The 25,835-nt window shown below is 43.4% G+C and overlaps 1 long non-coding RNA gene and 1 pseudogene across 1 annotated transcript; both read right to left on the bottom strand.

The window, feature by feature from the left end:
- Nucleotides 1-388: 388 nt before the first annotated feature.
- LOC133052754 (uncharacterized protein CXorf49 homolog) lies at nt 389-4,080 on the bottom strand (annotated as a pseudogene).
- A 14,999-nt stretch (nt 4,081-19,079) lies between these two features.
- On the bottom strand, nt 19,080-25,037 carry LOC133051606 (uncharacterized). The gene is made up of 3 exons (XR_009691897.1): nt 24,876-25,037; nt 23,058-23,132; nt 19,080-19,217 (listed from the first exon to the last, which is right to left on the bottom strand). It is a non-coding gene; the product is annotated as an uncharacterized LOC133051606 (long non-coding RNA).
- Nucleotides 25,038-25,835: the final 798 nt, after the last annotated feature.

Genomic DNA, 25,835 nt, shown 5'->3' with positions numbered 1-25,835 from the left:
GGAGGATGTGCCAATGTGGCCAGACAAGGCCCTCAGTGAACCCAAACCAGGGGCACTCCACTGCCCAGCTTGCCTGGATGGTAGCAGAGGCTGACCCAGAGCCCCCAACACAGGATGCCAGAGGTACTTTTCTGCAGCAGGATCTGATATGGAGTGGCTCCCCACCAGGCCTTGCCCCACTCCCCCAAACCCTACCCCCAAGAGAGAGGACAGAACACGGAACATGAGAAGTCCTTTAGTCAAAAACTGCTGTGAGACTGGGGCAGAGAGGGGGCAAAACAAGGGGCAGAGGATGCCCTGGTGGAGGCAGAACAAGAGGCAACACACTTGGCCACAGCTCACCAGCCCTGGAGGTAACAGCTGCTCCTCTTGCAGAAAGGAGTTAGGCTCAACCTGTGAAACAGCAGACTCAGGGAACAGGCTCAAGGCAGAGCCAGCCCACAACCCTGCTCAATAATCAGGACTGTGGGAGGGGTATGTTGTGTGTAACACTCACTTAAAAGGATCTGGAACTTGTCAGCCACGTGCTGCATGGCGGCTGCAACAGGGAGAGGCATAAGAAGGTGCTCCACACAGAGGGATATATAAGCCTGTCCCTGTTTGGAACCACCTAGCCCCAAACCTGAAACCCACCCCACTAGCCCCAAAGCAAAGAGCTCTGGGCCTGATCATTCCCCACCACCTGAGTTAAATGTGAAGCTATTTCCTAAACGAACCAAAATGTGCCAGCAGCTCTCAAGTTAAAAAATTGTCTCGCAAACAAGCAATCTAACAAGAACCCTAGATGCCACACCAAGCAGCAGTTAAAGGGAAAAATCAACATGGCATCTCTACAAGTCCTATCAGAAGGAGCTCTCTAGGACTCATCTCGCTGGCAGAGTGTGCACGTAGTCCACACAGTACTTTGCTACTTGTCCGCACGCCCAGGTGAACATGCACCGCATGCTCCAGGGACAGGCTTGATAGGTTCTCCTCCCCACAGGAATGCTGATCCCTACGAGGTCCCCTGCACCTGCAGCCCACCCCACCCCAAGTGCACATCCAGCTTCTGCACTAAGAACCCGCTGCACTCTGTCCCTGGTCCCTGATACTGTATTGCTCTTTAAGGTCATCCATTTCTATCTGTAGCACCAGACACTAGGCCAGTAGACATGGGAGGAAGAGAAAAGGTTAGTATACACTGCCCTCCCATTGCCTCCTTTTTCTCCTCTCCAGGGCCATCCATACCAAAGCCAGATGTCTAGAATGGCAAGGGAAAGACTTTTCTCAGTGGACAGAAGGTGGGCTCCTTCTGAGGGGTGTGGGATGGGGACCAGGCGGGGAGGCCCACATATTTCAGTTGCACTTGGATCCAGATTCGACCATGAGGATTGGGTGTGCATTTCAGGAGCCAGAGGAAGCATTATCCGAGGACAGTCCAGCATTCCCGGTGGCTGCTGCTTCCTTTCCAGTCTTGGGCCATGGTCAGTTTGTTCCTGATCACACAATCCAGCTTCCCAGGCTCCTAGTGAGGTGGAAAGCATCAACCGGACTCTAACGTGAGGTGAGGCAGCACCTCGATCTGCTGGTAATAAGCCTCCCCTGCTCTGCCTGGCAGGCTAGACCTTCTCTATGGGCCTGCCTCCCCTGTTCCCCAAGGGCAGCATTTTCACCACTGTGGTCCCCAAAGACTGTGGTTCTGGGTTCAAGCCTCTCAGAGCTGCAGCCACAGCCAGCACCTGGGAGAGCAATGTGGGTGAAGAGCACTTCACAGGAAAGGCTATTAACCTGCAAGTTTACAGCCAGAGAAGCTGTTGGGGCACTGCCACTGATCACCTCTGCCAAACAAATCCCACACAGATGATGGGGCCAGGGCCAGCCCTGTTGACATCGTTTCCCATGGAAGAAGCTGCCAAGGAGCAAGGCTGAGCTCCCAGGAGAGAGAGAGAGAGAGGTTTCTGCCCTCACCCCCGGTTCCCTCCCCCCATATCAAAACCCAATACACTCATCTGAGGGTTCAGGTCCTCTGGGCATGACTCCTCCTGGGTTCAGGGCCAAGGGCTCTGAGTTTCCTGGATCTTGGGGGTCTCTGATGTTGAGGTCATCACTGCTGGGTTCTCCAGGACGTGCCCATGGAGAAGATGGCCATGCCCAGTGAGTAGGAAGATAAAACAAAGATTTTTTTCACCAATCTGGACTAATGATGTGTGTGTGTGTGTGTGTGTGTGTGTGTGTATGTGTGTGTATGTATGTATGTGTATACCAGTGCATTTATATGTCTGTGACTGTGTGTGTGTGAGCAGGCATGATTTGGGACTGGGCTGAGGCAGGTGAGTGGGAAGAGAATTGAAAGGCTAATCTTTTTAGCACTTTCTCCATCAGCCGGCCCCAGGCCAGCAGGCAGAGCTGAGTGGGAGACAATAGTGCAGCCCTGAGAAAGCCTGGGCCCCTTGAAAGAAGGTTTGGGGATCAGCTAAGAAGTAGGATTCAGGAAAGTCATTCATCTAAACACTGACACTCTGTGAAGCTTTTAAGGTGTCCCCTTGACACAATTAAGCTACCAGCCCTCCCTTCCTCTCTAGTCCCAGCCTCGCGGAGACTGGAAACAGCCCAAGGGTGGAAAACCGAGCCCAGCACACCCAAAGTGCTACTTTAACGTTTGTCCCTAGTAAAAGGACCCCAATCTGGCATCCTAATGACCCACTGACCAAGGGGCACCCAATGACGACCCCTGAGGGATGGACAGAGGGAGCACGGGTGAAGACGTGTGTCCTGGGGAGGGTGGGAGGGAGAAGAGTGGGGAGAGAGGAGGGGCCTGGCCTACTCGCTTGGCCCTTTGTGACTGGGTCTCTATTTGGGTCGTTGTCTTCTCCCACCACCACCATCGCTGACACGGACTCCTGTGCCCTCCTGGCCACAGATTTCGCCCCAGCATCCATGTGCTTGGACTCTTTGGTTCCTAAAGGGGCCAAGGGATACCACTTGGACCTTCCAAGCAGCGGAATGCCAGAGACTGGGGCAAGGGAGCCAGTTCCAAGGGAGTGGGCGAGGTTCGCTGATTCCAGGAAGGAAAGATTCTCCCCAGGGCAGGTTTGGAGATGCCCCCGAGGGATTTCTTCTCCTGGTCTCTCTTCTTCAAGGAGTGATGCATAGCAGGCTGCAGTAGCTGCCATACTGGTATTCCCTGGTAGCTCTGCAGGCAACCACCCTTCCCCCAGAGCTCGCTCTGCATTTTCTTAGGTGGGAAGATGTTCAGCTCTGCATCGCCCTGCCTGTCCTGCCTTTCCACAACCGAAGTGAATCCTTGCAGAATGGAGGACAGGAACGGGCCTGGCTGGTTAAGAAGGAGATTCTCCCTCCCTTAGACAGTCGAGTGTCTGGGCGTGTTCCTGGGATCCTTGAGGCTGTTGAACTTGGCTTGGCCTCCTTCTTTGGGATAAATGCTCACCCTCATCAGCTCTATCTCACTGAACTCATCAGAGGACTCGGAGCCAGACAGCAGCCCAAACGAGCCTTCCAAGGGAGCCGGCTGGTGATCCGCAGCCACATTTAACCTACTCTTAGTGCCTCTCTTAGGGTTCCCCCGGGCCCGGGCCGCCTCCGCCCCACCGACCTGGAGAGAGCCGGCCGCAGCCAGCACCGCTGCCCCACAACTCTGCGGACCGTGCCTCGATGGCTGGGACCCGTCTTGAGGTCGGCCCACAAGGAGGACACGTCGGTGATCGCATAGCTCTCCAAGGACAGGTATCTGTGGACGCCCAGTATGTCCAGGTCACTCAGTTGCCGCAGGATGGCCGCCACCGACTCGTCAGCCAGCTGCAGGGCGTCCCCTTTGTCGTCGGCCAGGGAATCAAGCCGGTCTTCGCAGCCCCACAGCACCAGCTTCCCCGCTTCCAGCACCTCCCACTCTGAGTTGAATCCCTCAGGGTTTGGGTACCCATCTCCACCCTCATCCTCCCTGCTTCACAGTGTCCTCACCTTGGAGCCCAGTCCAGGTCCCTGCGGGGCTGTGGAGTTGGCCTGAAGGATGCAGGTCTGTTTCCTGCCCTCTGTGCTGAAACCCACTCCCCAAACTGAGAACTCATCATCCGGGGAGCTCATGTAGCCATCTGGGTGGCCCCCGGACCTGGGGCGGCGATGATTTATCAACCGAGTTGTGGTGGCAGTGGTGGTGGCGGTCATGGAAGTTGAGGCCAGCGGTGTCTGGAGTGAGCGGTCAAGCACCACAGGCACCGCATACACAAGATTGTGGCAAACTGCCCCAGGCTTTCAGCAAGCCTGGGATGCCCCAGCCATGGCCTCCTTATTGATCTGGTTCCTACCAACCAGCACGTGCCTTGTTTGCCCGGCCCCTCGACAAGTAACCAATGGGGCCAAAGGCCTCCTCCAGTTTGCTGCCGAGCCCAAGGGTCATCAGGGCAGTTGATGAGTTGGCGGATGAAGGTGATGGTATGAGTACCTCTGTCAAGCCTCTCATCCCACCTCCTCCTGTCCTGCCTTCCTTTTCTGATTAGAGTCACAGCCCTGAGCCCTGACTCTGTACAAACTGGGTGGAGCGGGAGGCAGGAGGGTCCTGAGGGCCCTGGTCTCCTGGGAGGTGAGGATGAAACATCAGAATGGAGACGCTGGGCACTTAGAACATGCTGAAAGCATTTGCCAGCCTCCCTTCCACCACAAGCCTTATGACCCAATGAGAGACTGGGCAGAGGAATCCCACAGTCAGTGATCAGTGGTCGGCATAATTCTCCATACGTGGCCAGAGGGCAAAGGGATCCTATTTTTGTTCTGCAAGCAATCTGCCTCATCTGCTTCCATCAGATGTTCTTGGCAGTCAGATTTGGGGGACAGACTGGGGTTGACCTCACTCCCTCAGCTCTTTCCCCACTCTGAGGCAATTCAAAGGATATAGAGTCTCAATGTCCAGTTACACCTGCAAAGATGCTCACCACTGCTGATACTGGAGATGTAAATTAAAACCATAAATCGGGTTTCACATTCTAAGACGACAACCTTCCAAGAGCTTAAACATTCTGAGAGTGGAAGAGGTTAGAAGCAAACCCCTGTGACAGTGTGCACCACTGTCTTGCACAGATATAAATTTTGGAGGTAATTAGGCAAAATCTATGAAAAGCAACTTATACAGCAGGGCCCCTGTGCCTGGTACTCTTCTGAGTGCTGTACATAAATAGTAATGCTTCCTTGTGAGGCTCCTAGGACTATAGTACCAATGATTACCAGCCTCTTACAGGTGAGGAAACAGGTTCCGAGAGGTTCAGCCACTGGCCCAAGGGCATTTGGCCCATCCAGATCAGTGGCAGAATTGAAACCAAGCAATATGACTCCAGAGTCCTTGCTTTGAGCCAAAGGTCTTAAATCTTGGGGGAAAAAATGCTATTTTTTCTCTGTTCCAGGAAGTCCACTGCCTGGTACATCTTCTGGAGACACGCTGGTACTTGTAGTGTACAGAAACACATGCACAGTGGTGTTGGTGATGGGGAAAACTGAGAACACTCCCAATTCTCATCAGTAAGCAAAGGAATCAAGGCAACATGGTGTAGCATCCAGCAGATACAAGTGTGGCAGTCCAAAAGAATGGATCGGGTCATTATCATCGATTTCAAAAGCATCCCCCTGACTTCATACTGCAAGTTGCTGGATGATGGTGTTGGATACATGTTTGTAAATTTATTAAAACCCCAAATGAATCCTATCTAATGTTTGATAGCCTTTGAGTGTATGTATGTTTCAGGTTCTGAAGTGTGTTTTTCACTGGCTGGGAAATACATTGGATAGCTCCTAACTGGATCCAGTAGGTGTGTGGAACAAAGTTTTGACCTTGGATCTCCCTGGGTTGGTTAGGAAGGTGTACAGTAGGTTTCCTTTAGGCTCAACGTTGCTTACAGGTACCCCGAAAACAGCCGTTCTCAGTCTGCCTTCAATGTGGGCATGCTGGGTTCAATCAGTTCTCCAATGGTATGATTATTTGGCCACAATATTTATTCCTTCAGCTGGAATAGAAGGTATCACTACTCATATAGAAGCTTCAGCAAAATTCATCCAGGAAGCCTTTAATGGTAGTAACTAAGCCACTAATTTGCTCAATTTAGAAATTTCCATGATGAGAGAAGCAGTCCTGCAGAATGCATGGCCCCCAATATTCTAACAGCTTCCCAAGGGAGACTTTATACAATATTACATAGTGAATGCTGTATTTTTATACCTGATGAGTCTTCTAATGCAACCTCCTTTATGATGTATATGAAAAGTCACATTTCCACTCTGAATGATCCTCTTCCCAGTTTAAGGGAAATGCTAGGAAAATGGTTTGGTTGAAGAGGGTACTGGTTTCAGTCCTTACTAATGATACCCTCCTGTTTACTGGCAACTTTGACTACAGTTTGTGTATCTTATAAACTGATAGTATCTTGATTTTTGCACCGTGTATCACCTGTTCCTAGTAAAATAATGATATCTAAAGAACTTGAAACTATCGATCACATCTATAGTTCTCTTTAAAGTAATGCATGCATATAATGCACATGTATGTTAAAATGAGGGTAGTCCTATTGGACAACTTGGAGTTGACTTTCATTACTTGCTAGACATCTTAACTTTTACCACCCTCTAAAAGGAAACAGAGAGCTGGGCCTAGGACCCAACAGGGAGGGACATGGTGGACCCAGGGCAAGTGAAGAACCAACTGAGAGACGAAATACTTGATCACCTACTGTTTTCTATTGAAAGATTAATGATCAAAACGAGACTTGATGAAATAAAATTAAATAAGTACACACACACACAGACAGACACTCACACACACACACACACACACCAATCAGCCCCACTACATGTTTGAGAATCATATAATCTATGTACAAGTATGTTTTCTTTTCCTTCCAGTCCCAGAGAAAGGCAATGCCTAGAATGTTTAAACTACTGCACAATTGCACTCAATTCACACATTCACAAAATAATGCTCAAAATTCTCAAAACGAGGCTTCAATGGTACATAAATGAGAACTTCCAGGTGTTCAAGCTGGATTTAGAAAAGGCAGAGGAACCAGACATCAAATTGCCAACGTTCATTGGATCATAGAAAAAGCAAGAGAATTCCAGAAAAACACCTACTTCTGTTTAATTGGAAAATTCTTAAAGAGATGGTAATACTTTACCACCTTACCTGCCTCCTGAGAAATGTGTACTTAGATGAAGAAACAACAGTTAGAACCGGACATGGAACAATGGACTATTATCAAATTGGGAAAGGAGTAAATCAAGGCTGTATATCGTCACCCTGCTTATTTAACTTAAATGCAGAGTACATTATGCGAAATGTCAGGCTGGATTAAGCACAACCTGGAATCAATATTGCCAGGATATTTATTAATAACCTCAGATATGCAGATGACACCACACTTATGGCAGAAAGTGAAGAGGAACTAAAGAGCCTCCTGATAAAGGGGAAAGAGGAGGGTGAAAAAGCTGGCTTTAAACTCAACATTTAAAAAGCTAAGATCATGGCATCCATTCCCATCACTTCATATCAAAAATAGATGGGGGAACAACGGAAACAATGACGGACTTTATTTTCTTGGGCTCCAAAATCACTGCAGATGGTGAGTGCAACCATGAAATTAAAAGACACTTGCTCCTTGAAGAAAAGCTATGAGACACCTAGACAGCATATTGAAAAGCAGAGACACTACTTGGCCAACAAAGGTCCGTCTAGTCAAAGCTATGGTTTTTTCAGTAGTCACGTATGGATGTGTGAGTTGGACCATAAAGAAGGGTGATTGCTGAAGAATTGACGCTTTTGAACTGTGGTGAAGCCTCTTGAGGGTCCCTTGGACTGCAAGGAGATCCATCCAGTCAATCCTAAAGAAAATCAGTCCCGAATATTCATTGGAAGGACTGATGCTGAAGCTGAAGCTCCAATACTTTGGCCACCTGTTGTGAAGAGCCGACTCTTTAGAAAAGACTTTGATGATGGGAAAGACTGAATGTGGGAGGAGAAGGGAATGACAGGGGATGAGGTGGTTGGATTGCATCACTGACTCGATGGACATGAGTTTGATCAAGCTCCAGGAGTTGGTGAAGGAAAAGGAAGCCTGGCATGCTGCAGTTCATGGGGTCACAAAGAGTCAGACATGACTGAGTGACTGAACAACATGCAAGCGAACAAAAGTCCAGGACCAGATGACTTCACAGGCAAATTCTATCAGGCATTAAGGGAAGTGTCAATACCTATCCTTCTGAGTCTATTCCAAACTCATTCTATCAGCCCACTGTCACCCTGATACCAAAAGCAACCAAAGATACCACCAAAAGAGAAAATTATAGGTCACTATCACTGATGAACATAGGCACAAAATCCTCAACTAAACAGTAGCAAACCTAATCCAACAATACATTAAAAGGACCAGATAATATGATCAAGAGGGATTTATCATATGATACAAGAATTTTTCAATATTCACAAATCCATAGGTTGCTATATACAGAAAAAGCATTTGAGAAAAATCCAATAAACTTTTGTAATTTAAATAAAATCATTTAAATTTTAATTGATTTAATAATTAATTAATCATTAATGATTAATTAAATCATTAATTAAATGATTTAAGTAAAAAGTTTACATTTCCTGAGGAAGGAGGCAAGTGGGCTTGAGTCTACATATTTAAATCAGATTCTGCTTGCACTTCAAAATAGAAATAACAACAGAAACAGGGTTTTCGGGCTTTGTCTCCTGACGACGCTGTAAGATGATAGCTATGGCAGAGACAGAGAGTGGCTACACCCTGTTTGAGTAAAAGATCGAGAGATCACATATTTCCCATCCTCAGGGCAGGAGAGACACGGCACATGTGCAGAATGTGCCCCTTGGGGGTCAAAAAGAAAAGGGCACCACCTCATAGTATGTGATGCCGTCTCCCCCATAGGTCTCTGGGCTGGCGCCCATCTTGGAATAGAGTAGTGCATGCATGTTGGGGAGGGTCCTAGGGCAAGTCAGATGTGGGAAAAGAAACCAGATAACTGGCCAAACATAACTAAGACCCAGAAGGACTGCCCTATATAAATGACTTAACTGACTCTTTACTGCACTCCTCCTCATTATGACAGATGCCCACACTGTTTCTCCCCAAGTGAGTATTTTTGCCTTCAGTTCAGTCGCTCACTTGTGTCCCCTTCTTTGCCACCCCATGGACTGCAGCGTGCCAGGCTTCCCTGTCCGTCACCAACTCCCGGAGCTTGGTCAAACTCATGTCCATCGAGTCAGTGATACCATCCCACCATCTCATGCACTGTTGCCCCTTTTCCTCCTGCCTTCAGTCTTTCCCAGCATCAGGGTCTTTTCCAATGAGTCACTTCTTCACATCAGGTGGCCAAAGTATTGGAGCTTCAGCTGTAGCATCAGTCCTTCCAATGAACATTCAGGACCAATTTCCTTTAGGATGGACTGGTTGGATCTCCTTGCAGTTCAAGGGACTCTCAAGAGTCTTCTCCAACACCACAGTTCAAAAGCATCAATTCTTCAGCAATTAGACTTCTTTATGGTCCAAATCTCACATCCATATATGACTACTGGAAAAACCATAGCTTTGACTAGACAGACCTTTGTTGGCAAAGTAATGTCTCTGCTTTTTAATACGCTGTCTAGGTTGGTCATAGTTTTTCTTCCAAGGAGCAAGTGTCTTTTAATTTCATGGTTGCAGGCACCATCTGCAATGATTTTGGAGCCCAACAAAATAGTCTGTCATGGTCCATTGTTTCCCCCTCTTTTGCCATGAAGTGATGGGACTGGATACCATGGTCTTGGTGTTTTGAATGTTGAGTTTTTAGCTAGCTTTTTCACTCTATTCTTTCACTTCCATCAAGAGGCTCTTTAGTTCCTCTTCTCTTTGTGCCATAAGGGTGGTGTCATCTGTGTACCTAAGGTTATTGATATTTCTCCTGGAAATCTTGATTCCAGGTTGTACTTCATCCAGCCTGGCATTTTGCATAATGTACTCTGCATATAAGTTAAATAAACAACATGGCAATATACAGCCTTGACATACTCCTTTCCCAGTTTGAAACCAGTCCGTTGTTCCATGTCAATTGATTCTTGCTGCATATAGATTTCTCAGAAGGCAGGTCAGGTGATCTGGTATTCCCATCTCTTGAAGAATTTTCCAGTTTGTCATGAGCCACACAGTCAAAGGCTCTGGCATAGTCAACAAAGCAGAAGTAGATGTTTTCTGGAACTCCCTTGCTTTTCTGATGATCCAACAGATGTTGGCAACTTGCTAGAAAGGCTCCTTTGCCTTTTCTAAATCCAGCTTGAACATCTGGAAGTTCTTGGTTCATGTACTGTTGAAGCCCTGCTTGGAGAATTTTGACCATTACTTTGCTATCATGTGAGATCAGTGCAATTCTGGAGTAGTTTGAACATTCTTTGGCATTGCCTTTCTTTGGGACTGTTGAAGCCTTGCTTGGAGAATTTTGACCATTACTTTGTTATCGTGTGAGATGAGTGCAATTGTGCAGTCGTTTGAACATTCTTTGGCACTGCCTTTCTTTGGGATTGGGATAAACACTGACTTTTTCCAGTCCTGTGGTCACAGCTGAGTTTTTAAAAATTGCTGGCATATTGAGTGCAGCACTTTCACAGCATCATCTTTTAGGATTTGAAATAGCTCGACTGGAATTCCATAACCTCTGCTAGCTTTGTTCATAGCCATGCTTCCTAAGGCCCACTTGCCTTGACACTCCAGGATGTCTGGCTCTAAGTGAGTGATCACACCATCGTGATTTTCCAGGTCATTAAGATCGTTTTTGTATAGTTCTTCTGTGTATTCTCGCCACTTCTTCTGAATATCTTCTGGTTCTGTTAGGTCCATACAGTTTCAGTCCTTCATTATGCCCATCTTTGCATGAAATGTTGCCTTGTTATCTCAAATTTTCTCAAAAAGATCTCTAGACTTTACTATTCCATTGTTTTCCTCTCTTTCTTTGCATTGATCACTTAGGAAGGCTTTCTTATCTCTCCTTGCTCTTCTTTGGAACTCTGCTTTCAGATGGTTATATCTTTCCTTCTCTCCTTTGCCTTGCTCTATCTTAGCTAAACAAATTGTTTCTGTGTGCTCTCCCACTTGTTGTGCTGCATCACTGATAATAAGCTTTGTACCTGTTTTTACAATGGAAACAGTGACAAAGTTTATTTTCTTGGGGTCCAAAATCACTGCAGATGGTGACTGCAGCCGTGAAATTAAAAGACACTTACTCCTTGGAAGAAAGTTGTGACTAAGCTAGACAGCATATTAAAAAGCAGAGACATTACTTTGTTGATAAAGGTCCATCTAGTCAAAGCTATGGTTTTTCCAGTAGTCATGTATGGATGTGAGAGGTGGACTATAAAGAAAGCTGAGCACCGAAGAATTGATGCTTTTGAACTGTGGTGTTGGAGAAGACTCTTGAGAGTCCCTTGGGCTGCAGGGAGATCAAACCAGTTCATCCTAAAGAAAATCAGTCCTGAATATTCATTGGAAGGACTGATGCTGAAACCGAAGCTCCAATACTTTGACCACCTGATGCTAAGAAACTGACTCATCGGAAAAGACTTTGATGCTGGGAAAGATTGAAGGCAGGAGGAGACCGGGACGACAGGGCATGAGATGGTTGGATGGTATCACCGACTCGATGGACATGAGTTTGAGTAAGCTCTGGGAGTTGGTGGTGGACAGGGAAGCCTGGCATGCTACAGTCTGTGGGGTCACAAAGTGTTGGACACGCCTGAGTGACTGAGTGACTTAAAGTTTTTACTTCCTTGAGAAACGCATTTTTCAATGGGGAAAGAGCTAGGGAAAACTTGCTTCTAGCCTCTAGCCATTTTCAGTCTAGTGGATAGGGTTCCTGGTTTTCATCCAGGGTACCCGTGTTCAATTCCTGGGCAGGGAACTAAGATCTCACTCAAGCCACTGCTCACTGCTGCCACTCCACTTGGATTGGAAGAATCAAAACTGTCAAAATGACTACACTACCCAATGCAATCTACTGATGCAATGCAATCCTTATCAAATTACCAATGGTATCATTCACAGAACTAGAACCAAAAAATCTCAAAATTTGTATGGAGATACAGAAGACCATGAATAGGCAAAGAAATCTTGAGAGGGAAAAATGGAGCTGGAGGAATCAGGCTCCAGGGCTTCAGAGTATACTACAAAGGTACAGTCACCAAAACAGTGTGGTACTGGCACAGAAACAGAAATATTGATCAATGAAACAGGATAGAAAGCCCAGAAATAAGCCCATGTACCTATAGTCAATTAATCTATGACAAAGGAGGCAAGAATATACAAAAGAGAAAAGGCACTCTCTGCCAGAAGTGGTGCTGGGAAAGCAGTATGGCTACATGTAAAAGAATTAAATTAAAACATTCCCAATTATCATACAAGGAAATAAACTCAAAATGGATTAAAGACCTAAATTGAACACCAGATACTATGAAAGTCTTACAGGAAGACACAGGCAGAACACTCTTTGACATAAATTGCAGCAATATGTTTTTTCATTCACCTCCTAGAGTAATGAAAATAAAAACAAAAATAAACAAATAGGACATAATTAAAATTAAAAGCTTTTGCACAGCAAAGGAAACTATAAACAAGATGAAAGACATTCCTCAGAATCAGAGAAAATATTTGCAAATGAAGCAACCAAGAAGGGATTGCTTTCCAAAATATGCAAACAGGTCATGCAACTCTCTCTCTCTCTGTCTCTCTGTCCCTTTCACTCTCTCTCTCTCTTTCTCTGTGTATACACACACACACACACACACACACATCTGATTGTCATACATTTTACATCTATGCACATTATAAACTCTAAGTACATTATCATTGTTGTGTTTTAAATTGTCAATTTTAAATATTGTTTATGAATAAAACTATCTTCTCTGGCCACATAAAAAGTAAAATAATTAAATAAATAAAATAAAAACTGGTCAATTTGCCTAAGTTTTCAAGCTGATTAGAATAAAATGGCTCATAGTGTCCTCTTTCCTCTCAAATTCTATTTTTGGAAATATTAACATTTCTTCTACATACAGTAGTTGGAAGAAAATAACACAGATCACCCAAACATTCTTCACCTTGACTGACCCATTATTAATATTTTGTCAAATTTCCCATATTCTGTTTCTGTCTCTGCTTTGTTGAATCATTGGAGTTACTTTAAGTCGTTGCAGTGTTTCTTCTTTCAATACTTCAGTATGTATCTCTTCAGAGAAAGATTAGTCTGCCTCAAATCTTAATCCAATTATCATACTCAGGACATTTAACTTTGAGACAATATAATTAACTTACTATATGATCCTCATTCAAAATGTCTGATTGTCCCAATATTGTTTTCATACCTGAACTCTAAAATAAACCTTGCTTCCAAATAAAGGTTATGTAGTGCATTTGGTTATCAGTGTCTTTAGTGTCCTTTAAACTATAACATTTTCCTAGATTTTTGGGGGAGGGTCTTGCATGAATTTGAAATTTTTAAAGATCCAGTCCAGGTGGTTTTCAGAAAGCTTCTCCAGTGGAATTTGTCTGATTGCTCCTTCCTGATTCCATTCAGGTTAAACGTTTTGGCAGGAATATTGCATAGGTGATGTCCTGTCCTTCTGAATTTATGGCATCAGGATTTTCTTCTGACTCTTCCAATTCTATTCAGATATACTTGACATACAGCACTGTATGTATTAAAGTGTACAGCATAATGATTTGACATACATACATCACGAAATGATTATCACAATAAGTTTAGTAAACATGCATCTTGTCATATAGATAGAAAATTAAAGATATATTTTTCATGTGATGAGAACACTTGGGATTTGTTCTCTTAAGAACTTTCATATATAACATACAGCAATGTTAATTGCATTTATCATATAATACATTACATCCCTCATACTTATTTATCTAATAACTGGAAGTGTGTCCCTTCTGCCCACCTTTGTCCCCTCCCCCACACCTACCCTTTGGTAAGTGCAAATCTGAAATCTTTTTCTGTGAATCTTTGTTTCTTTGCTTGTTTGGTTGTTTTTGAAGTGTAATTGATACAACATTATGTCATCCCCTGGTACACGACATAGTGATTTGTTATTTCTGTATATTTCAAAATGGTCAGCACTATAATTCTAGTTATAATGTGCCACCATGCAAAATAGTACACAGTTATTGGCTATATTTCCTACACTGTGCATAACTCTTTCTGTATCTGAATATTTTAAGTTGCTGACCTCTTAAGTGTAAACACATTTTCACATCCTGACGTTTTTACTCCTTTCCTCATGTTTACTGTTTCTGACATCATATTTTTCCTTTTTTTCCCCCTGTATGTTCCTTAACTAAGGGGTTTCCCTGGTGGCCTAGTGCTGGAGATGTGAGTTCGATCCCTGGTTCAGGAAGATCCCCTGGAGAAGGAAATGGCAACTCACTCCACTATTCTTGCCTGGAGAATCCCATGGACAAAGGAGCCTGGCAGGTTACAGTCCATGGGATCTCAAAGAGTCGGACATGACTTAGCGAATAAACAACAACAATGCATTAACTGCATATTGTGGATATAGATGATTTTACTACTTTTGTCTTATAACCTTCCCACTAGCTTTGTAAGTCATTGATACAGCTTTGTAAACTGTATATTTGCCTTTATCAGTGAACTTACTCCTTTCATCATTTTCATATTTCTAATTGTGTCTTTCCTTTTTTGCTTGGAGAAGTCCCCTTAACATTTCCTGTAAAGCTGGTTTGATGATGCTGAACTCTTAGCTTTTGCCTGTCTGTAAAACTGTTGATCTCCTTCAAATCTGGATGACAGATTTGAAGAAATGACAGATTACCAGTAGTGTCTTCTTGGTTGTAGGTTTTTCTCTTTATTATTTTAAATATATCGTGCCACTCCCTTCTGGCATGCAGAGTTTCTGCCGAAAAGTCCCTTGTTTGTAACTTGTTGCTTCTCCCTTGCTGCTTTTAATATCCCCACTTTAGCTTTAATTTTTGCCATTCTAATTACAATGTGTCTTGGTGTGGTCTTCTTTTTGTTTGCGACTCTGTTCCAGGATGCCCATTTCTTTTCCCAGGTTAGCAAAGTGTTCAGCTAGTATCTCTTCAAATGTATTCTCTGCCCCTTTCTCTCTTTCTTCCCCTCCTGGGACCTGTAGAATTCAAATGTTTCTATGCTTGATGTGGTCCCAGAGGTCTCTGAAACCGTCCTCATTACTTTTTATTATTTTTTTCTGTTCAGCTTCAGTGATTTCCACTATCCTGTCTCCCAGGTTATTGATCCATCCCTCTGTATCATCTCAGCTTCCATTGAAGTGTATTTTTCATTTCACTTATTGTACTCTTCAGCTCGGTTTGGTTCTCCTATAGATTTTTTATTTTTGGTTTTCTTTAAACTATTTTATTGATTATTTTTAACTGGAGGATAAGTGCTTTAAGATATTATGTTGGTTTCTGACATATATCAACAGGAATCAGCCATAGCTATATATATATGTCCCTTTCCTCTGTTTTTTGTACCCTCCTCTTGAACCTCCGTCCCAGCTCCCACCCCATGCCACCCATCTAGGTTGTCACAGAGCACCAGGTTTGAGCTCCCTCTGTCAGACAACAAATTCCCACTGGCTATCTGTTTTATATAAGGTAATGTATGTGTTTCAATGCTACTCTCTCCATTTGCTCCATCCACTCCTTCCCCCACTGTGTCCACAAATCTGTTCTCTATGTCTGTGTCTCCATTTCATCCCTGCAAATAGGTTCATCAGTACCATCTTTCTAGATTCCATGTGTATGCATTAATATCCGATATTTGTTTTTCTCTTTCTGACTTACTTCATTCTGTATAATAGGCTCTAGGCTCATCCACCTCAATAGAACTGACTCAAATGCATTCCTTTTTCCGGCTGAGTAACATTCGATTGTATATATGTACCACAACTTCTTTATCCATTCATGCGTCTTTTTCCATTATGGTTTCCTTATGGTATATGCCCAGAAGTTGGATTGCTGGGTCTTGTGGTAGTTTTATTCCTAGTTTTGTTTTTTTTAAGGACTCTCCATACTGTTCTCCATACTGACTGTATCAATGTACATTCCCACCAACAGTGCAGGAGGGTTCCCTTTCCTCCACATCCCCTCCAGCATTTATTGTTAATAACTTTTTGATGATGACCACTCTGACTGGTGTGAGGTGATACCTCATTATAGTTTTCATTTACATGTCTCTATAATGAGTGATGTTGAGGATCTTTCATCTGTTTATTAGCCTTCAGTGTCTTCTTCGCATGAATGTTTATTTAGATATTTAGCCGAGTCTTTGATTGGGTTTCCTGTTTTTCTGGTGTTGAGCTTCATGAGCTGCTTGTATCTTTTGAAAATTACTTGTTTGTCAGTTGTTTAATTTGCTGTTATTTTCTCCTGTTCTGAGGGTTGTATTTTCACCTTGTTTATCAATTCCTTTACTGTGCTAAAGCTTTTAAGTTTAGTTAGATGCCACTGTTTATTTTTATTTCCATTACTCTAGGTGGTGTGTCATAGAGAATCTTGCTGTGATTTATGTCATAGAATATTCTGCCTGTTTTCCTCTAAGAATTTTAGAGTTTCTTGTCTTAGAGTTTCAATTCTCTGTTAAAAACTTGTAACTCCTTTTCCTGTGCATCCAATCTTGCCCTGAGTTTTTTGATCTGGTTTATGATCCCTACCCTGAATGCTTTCTCAAGGAGAGTGCCTACCTCCACTTCACTTAGTGCTTCTTTGAGGGTTTTACCTTGCTCCTTTGTTTTGAACATATTCCTCTGTCTCATCATTTTGTCTAATTTGCGGTTTTAATCCTATGTGTTGAGCAGGTTGATTACATCTACCAATCTTGGAAGAATGGCCTTTTGTAGGAGACATCCCATGCATCTCTGCAGTGCACTCCCCTCTGGTCCCCAGAGCTATATGCTCTAGGGATGCCCCGTATGTGAGGCATAGTCTCACAGGGCTAGCTAGCCTCCAGTCTGACTGCTTGCCAGGCGCTGCTTTGTGTGGAGTCTGCCAGTCACTTATGAGTGCGGGGGGGTCATGGCACTGCTGGCTCTGTGTCCCTGAGGGATTTCTGAGCCTGTTTCTCTTGTGAATAGGTGCAAGCTTGGGAATCCCAGATCCAGCATAGGCCAATTGTTTCGTAGGGCTAGCTACGGGGTCCTAGGTATCCCAAAACTTTGCTTGTCCCGCTGGTGAGTGTGGCTGTTTCTGGAGGCAGCTGGCTGAGAGGCCAAGGTATCATGAGGCTGGTTTGTCCTGCCATTGACTGAGTTTGGGGTCCAGGGTGTCCTGGGGCTAGTGCCAGCTCACTAGTGTGTAGAGATCTGTTTCTGTTCCTGGGTCTCTAGCTGCAGGGCCCTGGGGTCCCAGAGCTGGTCACAGTTCACTGTTGGGTGGGGACAGTTCCTAACATGGCTGGCGGTGGGGTCCTAGATGTCCCATAGCGGGTGTCCACACATTGTTACGTGGAGCCAGATTCCAGAGCTGCTGGCTGAGAGCTCCAAAGTGTTCCAGACCTGGTGTCTACTTTCTGGTACACTTTGCTGGAACTCAGTGGCTCCTGGTGCTGGTGTGGCCCTGCTGGTGGGTGGCCTTTTTCCAGGTATGGCAGACTGCAAGGCAGGAGTGACCGCGGTTGCTGTTGTCTGCCTGCTGGTGGGTGGAGCTGGTTCTTGGGTTTGCTGGCTTCAGGGCCCTGGAGTGTTCTAGGAGTTGGTGTTTTGGGCCACTTTTGGTTGGGGCTGTGGTCCAGGGTGTACTAGGGCTGTTGCCTACCCACTGATGGGTAAAACTGGTCCTGGGGCTGGTGATGACCTGCTGTGGGCAGGAACTAGGTCCTGGGGTCTCTGACTGCAGGACCCTGGAGTCCTGGCTTAATGCCTTCTTACTGGTGTATAGGGCCAGTGTGGTATGTCAGGGCCTCTGATTGACAGGTCCAGCTCCAGGGAGTCTTAAGATAGCACCTTGCTTGTGGGTGGGGCTGTGTGTCTGCTTGACTCGTCGCTTGGCCTGCCCTAGTATTACTGTCTACAGGCTGGCTGGTAGGTCTGAGCACAGGTGCTAATAAGCTAAGGGAGGATTCCAAAATGGCACTTGTTAGCACCAGTGACCATGTGGTAGAAGGAGCTCTGAAAAATGGCTGCTTCCAGTGTCTATGTCCCCAGGGTGAGTCCACCTGCCTCTTGCCTCTCTGGGAGGCTCTCCAAGACCAGCAGCTGCCTCTTGCCCAGGCTCCTTTCAAATTATTGCTTCAGCCCAGGGTCCTGGAGCATGTGAGATGATGTATGTCTCCTTTAAGAGTGGTGTCTATTTCCTACAGCGCTCTGGCCCTCCGAAAAGTAAGTTGTGCTGAGCATCAAAGCCCAATATTCTGGGAGATCATCTTCATATGAATAAATATAATTCCATCAGCAAAAGTATACAAAGTAGAACTATACAGAATAAGCATGAAGCTTACAAATTTAACATTGGTTGAAAAAGTAAGAACTTATACAGATAGATTTAATAATTTCACTCATATAGCTATAAATAGCTGTCAACGCTAACTCATATCATTTAAAGATATATATACAATATAAGACTTTGAGGAAAAGGGGTGAAAGGTTGGCACAAAAGTAAGAGTGGATATTCTACTTGAAGAAGGAATGGGGTTAATATAAGACAGGGAAACTTCAGAATTCTTAGGGAAAGCCAGCACTATCCTCTTCTGTGACTTGGGGGTATATACTTCATAATCAATTATTACATTCCACATATATATTGCAACTTCTTCTCTATGTTACATTTCAGTATAATTGGAGAGAAAGATAATGCTAAGGGAAATAACATCCCAGTATAAGCCTATTGTAATTATGTTCTAACCAGAAGTAGAACCGAAATTACTTTCTTTGTTTGTAACATATCTAATTGAGATTAGTAATCTTATATCACTTATATTAATAGCTTTGTTTTCAAGAACTTATAGCTTTTTGCTAAAAATAAGAAAGTGATGCTTACATAATTATAATATCAATCTCAATTTTTAATAATATTCCATATTGGGGTAGTACATTTTAACTCAGAATTTAATTGTGAATTTGTGCTGAAACCCAAAGAAGTGTTGTATTTGGTTACAATTTCGCAGAGACTTCTCCCTTCCCATCCACTTCCTCTCAGAGGTGGAGCACCAAGAACCTGTGAAAAAGAAATGAAGGCCAAAAATACAGAGTATGTTAATTTTATATCCTGCAACTTTACTATATTCATTGATTTGCTCTAGTAATTTTCTGGTAGTGTCTTTGGGGTTTTCTATGTAGAGGATCATGTCATCTGCAAACAGTGAGAGTTTCACTTCTTTTCCTATCTGGATTCCTTTTATTTGTTTTTCTGCTCTGATTGCTGTGGCCAAAACTTCCAAAACTATGTTGAATAGTAGTGGTGAGAGTGTGTACACTTGTCTTCTTCCTGATTTTAGGGGAAATGCTTTCAATTTTTCACCATTGAGGATAATGTTTGCTGTGGGTTTGTCATATATAGCTTTTATTATGTTGAGGTATGTTCCTTCTATTCCTGCTTTCTGGAGAGTTTTTGTCATAAATGGATGTTGAATTTTGTCAAAGGCTTCATGTGCCTGCATTGCAACATACCTATTTGACCAGCCGAGGGCAGTATCGTTTAAGTCTGTTTGTTGGGAAGGGCCAGATGCCAGGCCTTCGGAGTTCTTCCTATTCTTTGTGATTAGCTTATTAACCCCTGAGACTGAGGGGCTTATTTGAGCCAGTATGGTGGTGATGGTGATGGTGGTGGTGGTTGGATGGGCTGCATCTCTCTTGCCCGTTTGACACTGCTATCTTAACACCAGCCTTCACCCTTGCTCCCCGCAGCAGCAGCTTTTTTCTTCCTCTTTCTCCTCAGACAGAAACTGAGACCATTGATGTCCTAGACTGGGTGTGCTCCCACCTTCCACTGGCACAGAAGCGGTAGGTGTGTGTGCACAACACTTCAAGCCCTTTCCTTGTTCTTTGTATGGAGCAAAACTGGAAGAATTTTCCTGAAATGAGAGCCTCCACCCCACAGTGAGTGTGCCTCCTTTTGTTTCTAGTCTTGTGGTCCAAGTGAGGGCTCCACACTGGTTTGTGGCATTGATAAGGCCAACAGGAAGAATGTCATTTTTTCAAATCTCTTTGATTGACGAAATGAAACAAAATCATTCTCTGGGGCCACCTCTCTGCCTAAAAATAAAATAACATTTCCTATTAAAAATACTGTTCCATCTTCTAATCTTGTTGTTTAAAATTCCAGCTATCATACTTCACCTCTCTTTTCAAGGATGGGCCTGAAGCAAACATTGAGCAAATATTTATGTCGAGACTTTACTTTAAATGACTCAGTATGTAGAGGGTCTACTCAGATTCTTCTTATGGATTTTTCCTCTCTTTAAATGACATTTCCTTTATTGCTAATTGTAGGACACCATCAGAAGATGTTTTGGAAAAAAATGTTTGCCCATAATTCTAGGACCCAAACGCCTCAACAGATCTTTCCCACGTGGTTCCTGCCCCAGAATCAGACAAAATATTAGAGCTAGATAATCTGATGCAGAAATCTAATAGGTCTCCTCCTGAGAGGTGTACAAGTGAGGAATCTGAGAGTAGAGGGACAGTGCCATGTCAAGGCCAGAAGACAATTCAACTATACCCCTTCAGTTCCCACTTTGTCATTAGTTAGAACAGAAGCACCTCCATCTCTTCACACTCAGATCTCTTGTGGATGTATGTTGAAGTTGGTGCAGCTATTTCCCAAACTCGCGACTAGTTGAATCAAAGAAATCTGGCCCACTAACTGTCAGTTATAGCTAGAGCCTTGTTCACTCACTTGAGCATCCCAGGTGAAGCACTCCCCTTCACTGCATCCACAGAATCTCTAGTGTTTTGTGGTCACTGTGGATTGTTGACCTAACAGGCCTAACACAAGGCAGAGTAAGGTAGGGCAAGCACTTGATGAGGAATCAGGAAACCTACCTCTCTCCTAACCTGCTGAAAAGCACTTCCACTTTCTGAACGTCTGTTTCTCCATCTGGGTAAAGACGAAGGTGACCTAGATCAGTGGCTCTCAACCTGGGGTCCAAGAACGTCCTGAAATTGTGTGCAAAGTTGTGGGAGGCAATGTGTACAGTCTTCTTGGAGGGTGTAAGGAGCTTTCATTAGATTCTCAAAGGAGTCCTATCATTGAATTGTGTTGCCCCCAAATTCCTATCTTAAAGCCCTGACCCTCAATGTGACTAAATTTGGAGATGGAGCATTTAGAGAGGTAATTAGGGTTAATTAAGGGAGCTGGTAAAGAATCTGCCTGTAATGCAGAAGACCCCAGTTAGATTCCTGGGTCGGGAAGTTCCCCTGGAGGAGGGATAGGCTACCTACCCTAGCATTTTGGACTTCCATTGTGTCTAGATGGTAAAGAATCTGCCTGCAATGCGGGACACCTGGGTTCGACCCCTGTGATGGGGAGATCCCCTGGAGGAGGGCATGGCAACCCACACCAGTATTCTTGCCTGGAGAATTCCCATGGACAGAGCAGCCTGGTGGGCCATCGTTCATGGGGTGCCAAGTGTCACACACGACTGAGAAACCATGTACAGCACACACAGAGGTTGTAAGAGTGGGGCCCTAATCCCATAGGATCTGATATCCTTATAAGAGGAAGAGCTACCAGAGATCTCTCTCTCTCTTTCTCCATACATACCCAGAGGAAATGTTATGTGAAGAAACAGAGAGAAGGTGGTGAACTACAATACAAGAGGAGTGCTTTCACCATGAGTTGAACTTGCTGGCACCTTGATCTTGGAATTCTAGTATCCTGAACTGTGAGAAACTAAATGTTCTTTGTTTAAGCCATCCAGCCTGTGGTATTTGGTTTTGGCAGCTTGAACAGACTAACACAAGTTCCATAACCCAAGAAAGATCCAGAGCCATTGGACCTACTGGTTGCCTGAAACCTATTCTGTGCATTGATGTTTTAATGCAGCATTTTTAGATACTTTCAGATTTCATGAGATCTTGCTTAGAACAGTGCAGTATGTTATTTTTATTGCAACATACTTCTTTTTCTAATAGTTGCATAACACAGAGTTGTAACCCCAGGACCAGAGTTTAAATCCTGATTCCACCACCTACTAACTGTTTGACTTTGGACAAGTTATCACGGACTTGTGTCTCGTATATGAAATAGGGATAAGATTAGTGTCTACTTCACATGGCTGTTGTGAGAATCAAATGACATAATGTATGTAGAGGGCTTGGCACATAGCAAATTTTCAACAGATGTTAGTAGCTTTTGTGATGAAAATATAAGTATCTATGAGGGTCTTTTGGCCTTATAAACAACACTGCTGTGAGCAAACTTCTTTATACACAGAGAATGTTTTTTCTTTTAAATGATTTCCTCAGGCTCAATTCCTGAGCATCCTACAAATGAGTCAATCCCTTATCATTTAGATGTTCCTATCGTGTTCTTATTGAAGCATATCATTTACAATTATTTTGCAAATCTCTTAGAAATACACAAAAAATTTTAAAAAATTTATAACAATTCCAGGAGTTCTTTCTATTTAGTATAGAAATTTATTAGTCCCTTTCAACTCAGAATTATCAGTGTTGCTAGTTTTGCACCACATGCAAGTCTTTGGTGGGGCAACATTTATAAAGAGTGCTTCACTGTTGGGTCCAGGATTTCCTTCCAAACTACTGAGACCCTCATCTGCACCCTGTCAGTGGAGATGCTTTCTAAGAGGGTTTCATGTACGTATAAGTAATGAAAACTACATCATAAAACTGACAGGTCACCAACAGCTGGCACTGTCAAAAGTATGCTCATTTTAGAAACATGAAAATGTAAACAAAACAAACAAACAAAAGGCCTGTCTTAGAATCAATGAAATATGCTCACTCACCACTACTATGAATCCCATCTTCTTCAGATAATTTTCTTAATCTACATTTCCCAACACCCGTTGCAAGCCTGTGATGTGGTTCTCACCTTTAAGGTATTTCTGCAGAAGGCTTTGATTTGCAAGTAACATGAAGACACTGCTGGGCAGAGGTCATGGTTTCCCTGGCATGGATGGCAATAGAGGCAGTGTTTCTGAGGTTAGTCAGACCAATTAAGCAGCAATGTTTCTGAGAGCTTTGCCTAGAGCTTCTTCTATAGCCCTTCTAACAATTCTGCGAAGGATAAATTCCTTTCTGTCCCAACTAGTGAGAGTTGCCCCCATGAGATCTTTTCTTTCCTTCTTCCTTGTTAACAAGCTCTGATTTTGTTGGGAGCAGCAATATGTGCAGGCTAAAAAGCTACATTTCCCAGGCTTCCTCAGAGAGGTATAAGCACACGACTAAATTCTGGCCAGTGAGACATAATTAGAAGTGAGTACATAGAGCTTTGGGGTAGAGTCCTCAGAAAGCAATGTGACCTCAGTATGTCCCACATCTTGAGTGGTATATGTCAGCTCCTTAAAGCTAGAGGTTTTACTATTATTGTTGTTGTTGTTGTTAAATGTAAGTAGAGGACACAGATTCATTTTGCAAAATAAAAATCACAGCAGGAAGTACACTTGAATTATTGTAAGGAAACAAAAATATGAACTTGTCAGGAAGCATTTAACAGGAGGATTCCTGTGCGCTGTTTTGGATCTGTCAGGAATCCTCTGATCCTTATTAATTCCTGAACATTCAGGGATTAAGAGGAGAGGCACGCCTTTCCCAGGGCTGAGGAATCCAGGCATGACCTTCATCAGTTTTTCAATATGGTGGTAAGTACCCTCTTCCTTTTTATGAACCATATGGTAAAAGTGATTGTTTACGACTCTCTCTCTTTGATAAGGATCGACTTATGTTTTGTAAGTCTGGAATTTTAATCTTTGTCTTTGCTGAGAATAACTACCTTGTAAGACAGTACATATGCCCACACCATGTTGATTAAAACACCTTTGCTCCATCAGAGCTTGGGTCCCCGTGTCTTTCTTTCTTCCTTCCTTTCTTTCTCTTCCTCTCTTTCTCTTTATCTCTCTGTTTCTGGCTGATTCCCTGAAACGCGAGAGCCAGCTGCATTACCCAGGGACTATTAGCCTCTTTCCTTCTTTCATTTTCTCATTGTCGACTGCGGACCACCAGGTTCCGGTCCATTAAAGGACCAACATGAACTCCTATTGTATACTGATAACTCCCCCAGGGTGGAGAATGCTCTGTACACAGGTTCATTTTACCTGAGCCCCATTAGCATGCATAAAGGCTCACTAGGTACAAATTGGCCAGATGCTTCTGCAGATAAGTTAGTGTAGGCAATAGCTGACAAGCCAGAACCAGAATCTATGGCTTTGGCTTTATTTTAGGTAAAATGGTATTACATGACCAAATATTTGGATTTTATCTTGTATCTGCAAGGTTTCCCACTGAAGAATAATATCTATCTTATGGAAAGCTCGTACTCTTAACAAATTCTAGTTTTTTCTTGCCCTGTATTCCTTTTCTTACCATCACAAGTTGATTTTATTTTTCATGATGGTCTCATTTCGTAGTGTTTTAAATTGGAATGATCCTAGATCATGAAGCTTTAGATTATTATTGTAAATCTCTTTGCAGATTGAGTGCTCTTTGTTTAACATCTGTTTTGATGTACCACTGCCAACTCCACACTGGATATATCTTTCTCTGAAAGTATACTCTGCTGAAACTAGCAATGAAATCAGAGTATCAAGTTTCCTACCTAAAAGTACCTAAATGCTGATACAAATATATTTTATGGCAAAGAAACATGAATGGGAGAGCTGAATCAGTTGACCCATCTCCTTTTGTTCTTTACCTTCTCTTCCTCTCTGCTGCCTTGAAGACAGATGTGAAAGATGAAGCTCAGGCAGCCATCTTGTGAAGGCTAAATGATCATTCTCACATTGAGCAGAAATACAAAAGGAGTCTGAATTCCTGAAAGCATCATGAAGTTCTATTTCAGCCCTTGATTGCCCATCTTCAGACTTTTCCTTAAATAGAAAAAAAATTTTTTTTAACTTGAGTTGTTTAAGCTACTGTTTTTGGAGTCCCTGTTACTGGAGCTTAATTCAGGTTCTAATTGATTTAGAATTTGGTACCTCAAAGTGCAAGCTGTAAGTTACAGAATCTAAAGTTTTAGAATTGGCTGAATAGGAAGGATTGGACTTGGAGCCATAATGGTAAAGCTATGGCAGGTTGAAAAGTTGTTACTCTTAGGTATGTGGTGATGAAACATTTGGTCAAACAGTTGTATGTGGTTCTTCAGAAAGTGAGTTCTGTGCCAACCAAAAGTGTAGTTTAGGGCAGTTAGGTTATTTTTAAGTTTATATGTGCTTTTTACTCTTTCTACATAGAAAGTCTTATCATGCAGGAGAATACAGGAAGAGAGGTAGAGGCAGAGAGAGATGAAAGGAAGATAACCTCACCCACACAACCGTCCAATACTGCACTTGCACAGCCGTCTCAGATACTGGGCCCCACTTCCACAAGACTGGAAACATTCCCAGATGAGCAAAAGCTGATGGAGTTCTTTACCACTAGACCTGCTCCACAAGATAGGCTAAAGGAAGTCCTTCCAATTGATACAAAGGGAAGGTAAACAGCACTCTGAAGCCATGTCAAAATATAAGGTTCTCTGGTAAAGACAAATACATGGACCAAACACTATGAGAGTTTTGGTGAATAGAATCAAATAAGAAAGACATAAAAATAATTATAAACCTATATTAATGGTATACAATATATAAAGATGTATGTTATTAATACCATAAAAAGG

Source organism: Dama dama, chromosome X (genome assembly GCF_033118175.1).
Source record: "Dama dama isolate Ldn47 chromosome X, ASM3311817v1, whole genome shotgun sequence".
In the NCBI taxonomy this organism is placed as follows: Eukaryota; Metazoa; Chordata; class Mammalia; order Artiodactyla; family Cervidae; genus Dama; species Dama dama.
Note: the sequence above shows the minus strand (reverse complement) of the source record. Positions and strands in the feature narration are given on the sequence as shown.